Below are 9,300 nucleotides of genomic sequence, written 5' to 3'. Positions count from 1 at the left end.
TATCAAACTTTATCAAACGTGCGGTCAGATTCTTCCCATAAATTTCTACCTGACAGGGGTCGTAGACTTCCTTCAGGCTCACGACACTACCCGTCGGCGTGCTGACTACTAAATCGTGCCCGATGTCCCTCGGTTGATCAGTCATCCTACTCGCAAAGGTAGTAGAAACAAAAGAGTGGGATGCGCCCGAGTCGAATAGTACTTGTGCGGGAATGGTTGAGATATTCAGGGTACCTAGGGTTTGTATAAGATTTAGGTTTCACATATCCATAGGTTATTCCCTACAATTTAGTAGTGTTTAGTGGACTTACCTGTCATTACATTGGGGTTCGCTTCCGCTTCTTCATTAGTCAGCACGAATACCTTTCCTCGCGTTCGATTATCTCGTGGCTGAAAAGGTCTAGCATAGGACTGGTTTGGCAAGTAAGTATTGTATCCATGGTGCATGCATTCCCTGGCCATATGTTCTGCTTTGTTGTAGACATAGCACTTGTTGGACAACATGGCCGATGTTGAGGCTTGGCTTACTTGGCTTGTAGCTGGTTGGGCAGCGAGGCTGCCGTTGTCGCTTGACTCGTAGTTGGTTGGGCAGGCCGGTTATAAGTGGGGCAGAAAGGGTTTTGACCCACATCCAGCCTACGATACGGAGTCGGATTGGGGCTCAAACTAGCTCCTCAGAAAACCTTGTTCGGCCAACCGAAGTTCTGGTAGTTATTTGGCCTCTTGCCCAATCTGGGCGACATTGTAGCTTTCTCTTTTTCTTTCTCCTTCAATCTATCTTCCATAGGCTTTGCCTTATCTACCATCTGAGTTTAATCCTAAATATCCATGATTGACAGGACAAACCCGATCTCAGGTTTAAGTCCATTCTCAAATTTCTTCGTCTTACTTACTTCCCCTTTCAGGTGTTTCAGAGCGAAATGGAACAGATCTTCGAACCGTTGTTGGTAATCCAGCACTGACTTGGTTCCTTGCACAAGTGCAGAGAACTCAGCTTCCTTTCTGTCCCTAAAGCTCTCTGGAAAGTAGTACTTGAAGAAAACCTCTTTGAATTGGTGCCAAGTAGGATTTCGATGGGCGGCTTCAAGATTTGGCTTGGTGGCCTTCAACCAGGCTTTAGCCTCATTCTGTAGCTGATAACCCGCACATATCAGCTTTTGCTCATCCATACATTTGAGCACATCAAATGCCTTCTCTAGGGCGCTAATCCACCGTTTTGGCTGCATTGCCTCCGAGTTTAACTTGGAAAACATGGGTGACTGGAGTTTCTTGAACCTCTCCATCACCTTGGCTATAGAGTTTTTCGTTAGGTGTTGAGGTACAGGTGGTGGAAAAAGTACTGGCCGGTTGGGTGGTGGGGGTGGTGCTGCGCGCTCTTGCATCATGGCCACAAATTTTGTAGACATTTGGCCCAACAGTTCCTGTTGTTGCTGCATGGTCCGCATCATAGTGGTTATGAAGGCATTCACCTCACTAGCTGCTATACCTGGCTGAGGTGCCACGGCAGTGGCTTGAGCAGCCATTGGTGCCCTTGGCGAAGTAGCCGATACTTCAAAATTTTGAGCTTTGGTTCCGTTTGACAGCTCAACCTCTGGGATAATTCGAGGGCATCTTCCTCGACGACCACCTCGGTTAGTTCTAGTGTTGACCATGTCTGCTTTTCTGGAAGAAGCTACTTGTTTAATAACCCAATACTTCTTACCAAGGTCAACAAACAATTCCTATTTAACTCATGTTCATTACCTATTCCTCATTTCCAGTGATAATTATGTTGTCATCCCAGCAAGGTGTATTATTTGTTTAATGTTAGGTCCTTGTTATTTGTTTTATGTTCGAGGAGTGTTTTATGCTGTGATATGTTGTACATGTTATTATCTTAAAATTTCATTTGAACAATAATTTCTTAATTATATACCTGTGTCTAGCAGGCAAGTCTCTGCAACTCCCAACTAGTGATAACAGTCTGCATGTAAAGGTATGCTATGTCACTCCTAACTCCGTCAGCTAGGTTAGGTAAATGCCTCGACCCACGGGTCCACTAGTATCTGCAAGAGCTAAGTAAACAACCAACTGATTCTCAGCACGGGTTTGTATCTCTCGTATTCGGCTCAGTCTCCTCCTTAGTTGCCTAATATATCCCATGTTGTTGGGGTCTCCAAGCCCGAACAACTCAATAGGGTCCTGCCATGAAGAAGTTCTAGGTATCAGGCCACTATGGTCACTTAATCTCAAAAATTAAGTACATCACTATAGGGGAAATTAAGTAGCATGAGCAGAAAAATAAATAGGTCAACTCGAGGTTGCATAAGGTGTCTCGGTACCTACGGGGTTTAAATTCCACACAGTAGCCTATTAGATCTTTTTCCTGGTTAAACTAGTTTATAGGTGTGGTGGGGTTTACGCTCCCTAAGACTACTCAATTCAACATACCTATATACCTATGTTCAAGTTTGCACAGCATCATTCATCCATGGTTTGTACACACATGAATATAGGCACATAATATTTAATATTTAAAAGTACACTCTATTTTTATTTATATATATATATGTATATTTATTCTTAGCCATTTAAATAAAAAGAGAAGATTTTAATCCCCATGCATCTTGTCCCTCACTTTGATAGTCTACCCTTATGTAATAACCTATTATTGCCTTGTTTAGCCAATAATGTATATTATCATTTAATTATTTATATTATTATATTATTATTAGTTTTATTATAATAATTATTTAATTAATGTTTTTAGGTTTATTATGCTGTTTTTTAGGTGAAAATTACATGTTCATATACATTTATGTTAAAACAGCAGAAAAATCATTCTCTGGGCGTTAGGCCACATCGCCTAGAGAATCGGGGCCCAGCCTATTTCAGTTCGAGATAGGTCATTTTCATTTCATTTTCTCTCTACAGTCTTCCAAACACCCAAGGCAAAGCTCTAAGGGCTATTTCGACATCTTTCTTGCCAAAACCACGTGTTTGCACGAGTCTCCCGTGCACCCACGCCAACCTAGGGTAAGTTCTTCACATTTCTTCTCTATTTTGAACTGCTGTCCACAGATTTCACTACTTTGCTTTGAAATTTCAGAATATTCTTGCCCTAATTTGCTTTTTATCCTACCTTCTTGCAACACCATGTCTACAAGACATAGTACGGCATGGAAGATAGTGGCACGTAAGAGGCTGCGGTCAAATCCCGAGCCTTCCTCATCCTCTACAGTGCCACCAGCCTCACCGAGAGAAGATTCTTCCTCAGAGGAGCCAGACTTTGACCGATTCTGGTTTTTCAGGTTTAAGCACTCTAGAGATTGGACCAAATTCAAGTCCAAGAGCATAGTAAATGGAAGGATGGTACAGGTGGATGACTTTCACCAATATGGTCTGTATTCTAGGTTCAATGCCCTAGGTTGGGCATCCATGTTGTTGACCACAGAGCCATGCTACCCGAACTTGGTTCGGTATTTCTATTGCAACCTTGTGGCATCTGGGGCACGAAAATTTGGGTTGGAGAGTAGGGTAAAGGGTGTGGATATTAGGCTTACCACTGCCATCCTGGCAGAGATCCTAGGGCTGCCTAACACAGGCGAGAAATGTTACTACAAGCTCAGGATAGACATTTCAGATATGTTTTCCTTGGAGACTAGGAGGATGGTCTTCAAGGCATTGACTGGTTCAGAGGGGGTCCCAAAATCTGAGGCTGACTACAAGCCTAGTGCCAAAATTATCAGTAGATGCATTTATAACATCTACCCGAAGGGCGATAATCGGGGTAGTATCTCTATGGTTAGGGCTTACATTACCTATTGTTTATTGGGAGCTGGTAAGGGGGTCCAGTGATCAACCTCCCATATCTACTGATGCATGCTATGCTTTACCATGCTCAGAATCCTTTTGATGGGAATCTACCTTATGGGGAGTTCCTAACTTTATTGTTTCGATATTTTGATGTTCCACTGGCCGGAGAGTACATGGATAGGGACAGGTCTAGACCTATTAGTAAGACCTCAATCCTGAAGATGAAAGTGCAAGGGGAACCTAAGAGTGATCCAGAGGAGGGAGATGAGATGGAGCAGGAGGTTGGCCTAGAGGAGCAGGGTGATATAGAGGGGACTAGTACACAGTTTACTGATTTGCCCTCCTATGTACCGACTAGTCCTACTAGCTCGCAGGTGCCGGAGTCCTATGGATGGCCTGATATGATGGTGCAGTTTCAGGGCCTTCGCACCCAGCTTACAGAGATGTCTACAAGGATAGATCAGGGCTTCACGTCTCTGGAGGGGAGAGTAGGTTCCATGGAGCGGCGCTTGGATTTTTGGGACTCTTATTATTGCGTCGACTCCCAACAAACTCAGCCTCCACCGAGCGACATACCTCCTCAGGAGTAGCTTTCCCAACTCGAGTTTCCTGTGTTTAGCCTGACTTATTTTGATGTAGTTTTGACTTTCCTTTTTTTATCATGATTTATGTAGTTTTTTTTTTTTGTCAGCTGATGTATTTGGAAGTAGTACTTCCAATAGAACTTATGTAGTGGCTTCGGCTACAGTTAACTTTTTATTAATGTATATATGAGTTTTGTCTTTTATTTACATTTACCCTTGTAGCTTTTAATTATTGCACGTTTTAATATCTTATAAATTTATTATTTCTATTCTGCCGTCTGTGAATGTAGAAAGAGCTTCACGCTTTGATACCAAGGTCTGTCACACCCCAAACCACCCCTTGGGAGGATTAGGTAGGTGACCCGAACTGCATACCAGCAATCCACCAAATCCCACGGATCTAGAAGTAGTTAATCCATTCACAGACACACATCCATCGTAATACAATAAGAACAACTCAGAGTGCTGCAGATAACTATATTTACATTAAAAGGTAAAGGAAGTGTAGTACTATAGGAAATGATGTTATATACATAAATAGATCTGATCATTCCCTCTCTCACTCCCACAAACAGAACAGTAACAACTATTATATACATCAACTGAAACAAAAGAAAAATATACACATGGCGAGGTAACTCAAGCCCTAAAAAAGAAAGAAGAAAACTAAAAGTAGATCGGGGATAGACTCCTGTCAGAGATGAAAAGGAGTCCCCAAAACAAAAAGCATCAACAGCACCCTTCACGGGTCATCTTCAGAAACCACTGAGAATACTCGCATCAATGGTACGACCTCCGTCAGGGTCCGTACCAAAATCATAACCACCATGGCTCTCCTCTGGGTAATAAGCCTCCCCGCCATAGTGACATCAACCTACAGAATCATCTAATAGAAAAACATATATAACAGAGGGTGAGCCCCACTGAGCCCGTGAGTGAAACATATCATCATGCATGCATATGCAACCACAATTACATGATCCTACATGATGTGCAGATCAAATTATTTATTAGCCACCTATCAACACAACTAAGGCAGGTCAGTGCTACTGCAATCCCCAATACATGTATCCCTAGTGCGGGCTTTTAACCCCTTCCCGCATACACCCATTGAGTTGTCGGAGAGGACCAGTCAGCTTTCGCATTTGTTCACCAAGGTCAGCCCGACTAGCCCTCTGTGATTAACCTATGAGGCATCCATCCCTTTTTCTCTTTTCTTTTCTTTTTTGGCTTATTAGCCCGACATATAGCCCATAATCATCATTCCGATGCAAATATATTTCTTTTCTTTTCATTTCATTTCTTTTTTTTTCTTTTCTCATATATATGGTCACTCCCACAGCCATCCAACACGTTAACCCCTGTTGGCAAGGGTGCGTAGCACGGGTGATGAAACTCTAACCCCATGTTCATATGGCATCGTATGAGTCGGGTGGTGTCAATCGTATCCTATTTTATGGGCTACCATAGGCCTCATTTCCAAGCTGGCTATGACATCTAGTCTAGCATTCACAATCAGCATAGAATATTCAAAAAGAATTTCCAGCAGTCAACACAATGTTGTATTGAATTGTAAGAATTGAATTAAATAAGTATCATAATATTAATTTTATAAAATTAAATTCAGCATATTATTTATGTTACATCTACATACGCGATGACATTCCACTCACCTTGGTCTGGTTCTACAAGTTCAGTTGCTGTTTCAGTTTCGGCTGGAGTTTTGCAGTGCAACATCCTAAAGTTTAAATAAAAAATGTGTTATTTAATATTCAAGACTATTTTTGGATGTCCTAGTGTTGATCTAGGCTCACTAGTTTGACTCGATGCTCAATATAGTATCACTTGGAATTCTCTAGGTCTTGCACTGGGCTTTAGGTCCATGTCCCGGTGCATCATCCTGAGGATGTGGTTCAGGGTCAAGTATGGTGTTTTACCAGTGTAATACATAGTACATGGTCTTGATAGTCTCACAATTCAGTCCCCAGGTCAGCAGTGTAGCTAGACCATCTCTGGCAGGGTTGACAAGTCTTGTGGGGCCCACTTGGATACCCAAAGTGTAAATAATAGTGGACAGATGTGAGGAGGGGTATTTTGGTCATTTATCACCTCCTTAGACTGTTCACGGCCCATTGGTGGAAGCCCCCAAGGTCTGGACAGAAATTCAACCCTTTTCTATTCTCTGGGCGATTCACTGGGTGATGTGTGCATCGCCTAGTGCATCACCCAGAGCCTGTTTGCAACGTGAACAGGCTCAAAAACCTGCATTTTTTACCATGGGCAGTGCCTAGGTTGACCCATCTTGCATGTAGGGTTGTTGTGGACCCCATGAGGTGTGGTTTTTAGTGGTCCACATGGATCATGACTTGGGCCCACCATTTGGCAGCCAGGAGCTGTTCAGATAGCACAGACAATAGCAGCCCAGCTGTGTTCCAGCTTATGGCCATGGTTTGGGCTGCATGCAAGGACATTTTTACATGTAAAATCATGGTGGCAGGCTGTCCCTACCAAGATCCAAGTAAGAATTAGCTTGCATGCACAGATCCAAGCCCAGACTGCCTATTCTAGGTGCAACAGGGCAATGCAGTCTGGCATAGGGACAGATTTTAGTCCCAAGTAAGAAACAACAGTAAAATCACTTGAATATGCTCATCTCTTTCATGCAATTGGTTTGCATGTCAGATCTGGAGCAGTAAATGGTAGCCCCCAAGTGTTCTGGGCTGTCCATGACCAGTTTCACCTTCAAAGCTCAGAGATCTAAGGGAAAAGACAGTAAAAAGCATAGCAGCAGGTAAGGACATGTTTTTTTATACCTTAACTGGTCTTGGTATGTTGCTGGAGCTGAATTTGGAGGCAAGGTATGCTTTCCCCTTCTGCTCCTTCTTCTTCTCCTTCTTCTCCTTCCTTTCTTCTTCTTTTTCCTTCTCTTTTCTCTGTCTTCTCTCTTATCTTCCTCCCATGGTTTGAACAATGTAAAAAGGTTCTATTTTAGGCTGACCCCTCTATTTATAGACCAGCTATAATTAGGGTCTGTTTGGCAGCTTGGCCCTACCCCCAAGAATGCATTTTTTGAACTGATTCTGGGCCATTCTGGCCACTCTGGTGGGGTCCACAGGGGTCCAAGGGTAATTTATGGTGCCCAAGACTGCCATCTACCTATGGAGGGTGTCCATGGTCTGTATGGGTGGTCCCCACATCTGTGCTGTTTAAAATATTCAATTTTACCACTCTGGACGATTCACTGGGTGATGTGTGCATCGCCCAGTGCATCACCTCACATATCACCTAGTGAATTGCCCAGAGAATACAGCAAAGCTGTAACTTATTGTGCTTGCACAGGGGCTTGGCCCAGGGTTTAGGCCTTACACCTACACCTCACCCTGGGTCAAATACACATATTTCCAAGTGTGGGCCCCATATTTATGGAGAGGAGAGAGAATACCTGGGGTCCAAGCTGTGCATTAGGTAGTGTGCGATATAGTGGCATGGAGCTACAATCCACCTTCTGGCAGGTATGTAGGAGGTCATTCCTATTGGATCAGCTACTAGTGTGATGCTCCACAGAGTGCTTGGAAGATTGGCCAGGGTTTTCTGATCTTTATTCAAATTCCCAGCCAGTCAGAGGCAGGTTTGACAAGTTACATCCAAGGGATTAAACTCATAAGAGAGATCGTCAAAGATGGATGCTAGGCTTATCACAAGCAACCTATGTAGACAAAGTTTTGGCTAGATTCAGTATGGAGAACTCCAAGAGAATAAGTGTTCCTTTTCGGCATGGAGTCAATCTTTTGCTCAATATCTTTAGACCCATATGGACATTGAAGAGATGAGAAAGATTCCCTATGCCTCTGCAGTAGGGAGTCTTATGTACGCTATGTTGTATACGAAGTCAAATATTTGCTATGTAGTAGGTATTGTGAACTATTACCAGTCAAATCCTAGACAAGAGCATTGGACTGCTGTGAAAAACATCCTCAAGTACCTGAGGAGGACTAAGGATTATTTCTTAGTTTATGGATGTGATTAGTTATCAGTTCTGGGATATACTGACTCAGATTTCCAAATCGATAAAGATGACAGAAAATCCACATTTGGGATGGTTTACCTAATAAGTGGTGGTGCCATTGTTTGGAGGAGTACAAAATAGAAATCTACAACTAATTCCACTATTTAAGCAGAAGACCTAGTATCACGTGATGCGGTAAGTGTTTGGCTTAGGAAATTTTTGGAGGTAGTCCCTCAATTTTTTAAATGCCCTATTCTCCTATTATGTGACAACAAAGGGGCAATTGCACAAGCCAAGGAGCCTAGGACTCATCAGAGGAACAAGCATGTATAGCAGAAGTATCACCTTATCAGGAAGATTATCTAGCAGAGCGATGTGAGTATCTCCAAAGTGGACACTACTGAAAATGTGTCAGATGCCATGACGAAGGGTTTATCCCTTGGAGTTTTTAAAAAACACATGGATAACATGGGTTTAAAATGTATGGGAAGTTGGCTTTAATGTACAAGTCAAAGATTATTGGATATATGTGTCTATCAAACCCGGTTAAATTCGATTCGACCTGATTTATATTATGTATTAAACATTTCATACATTTTGGTTTAATATGATTACATGCGATATAAACTTTTTGAGCAAAATTTATCCATAAGTTGCACTTTAAATTGGTAGTCATGACTAGGATTTAGGCTGGGCACCCTTATCATATGGTCGTCACATTGGGTATGCCTAGACATGTTGATGTCGGGGTACGAATGCAAGTACACAGATAGGTGTGTATTGGCAAAGAATCTTAGTTTTTAGAATATACCAATCCAACCAATATCAAACATCCATCCATAAAATTTACATAATTAAGGGTATATGGAAAGGCAAAATGTCCACTTAGGGTGCATATTAATATACAGGTCATTT

This window comes from Telopea speciosissima, chromosome 9 (genome assembly GCF_018873765.1).
Source record: "Telopea speciosissima isolate NSW1024214 ecotype Mountain lineage chromosome 9, Tspe_v1, whole genome shotgun sequence".
In the NCBI taxonomy this organism is placed as follows: domain Eukaryota; kingdom Viridiplantae; phylum Streptophyta; class Magnoliopsida; order Proteales; family Proteaceae; genus Telopea; species Telopea speciosissima.
The sequence above is the reverse complement of the archived record's forward strand: the minus strand, read 5'-3'. Positions refer to the sequence as shown.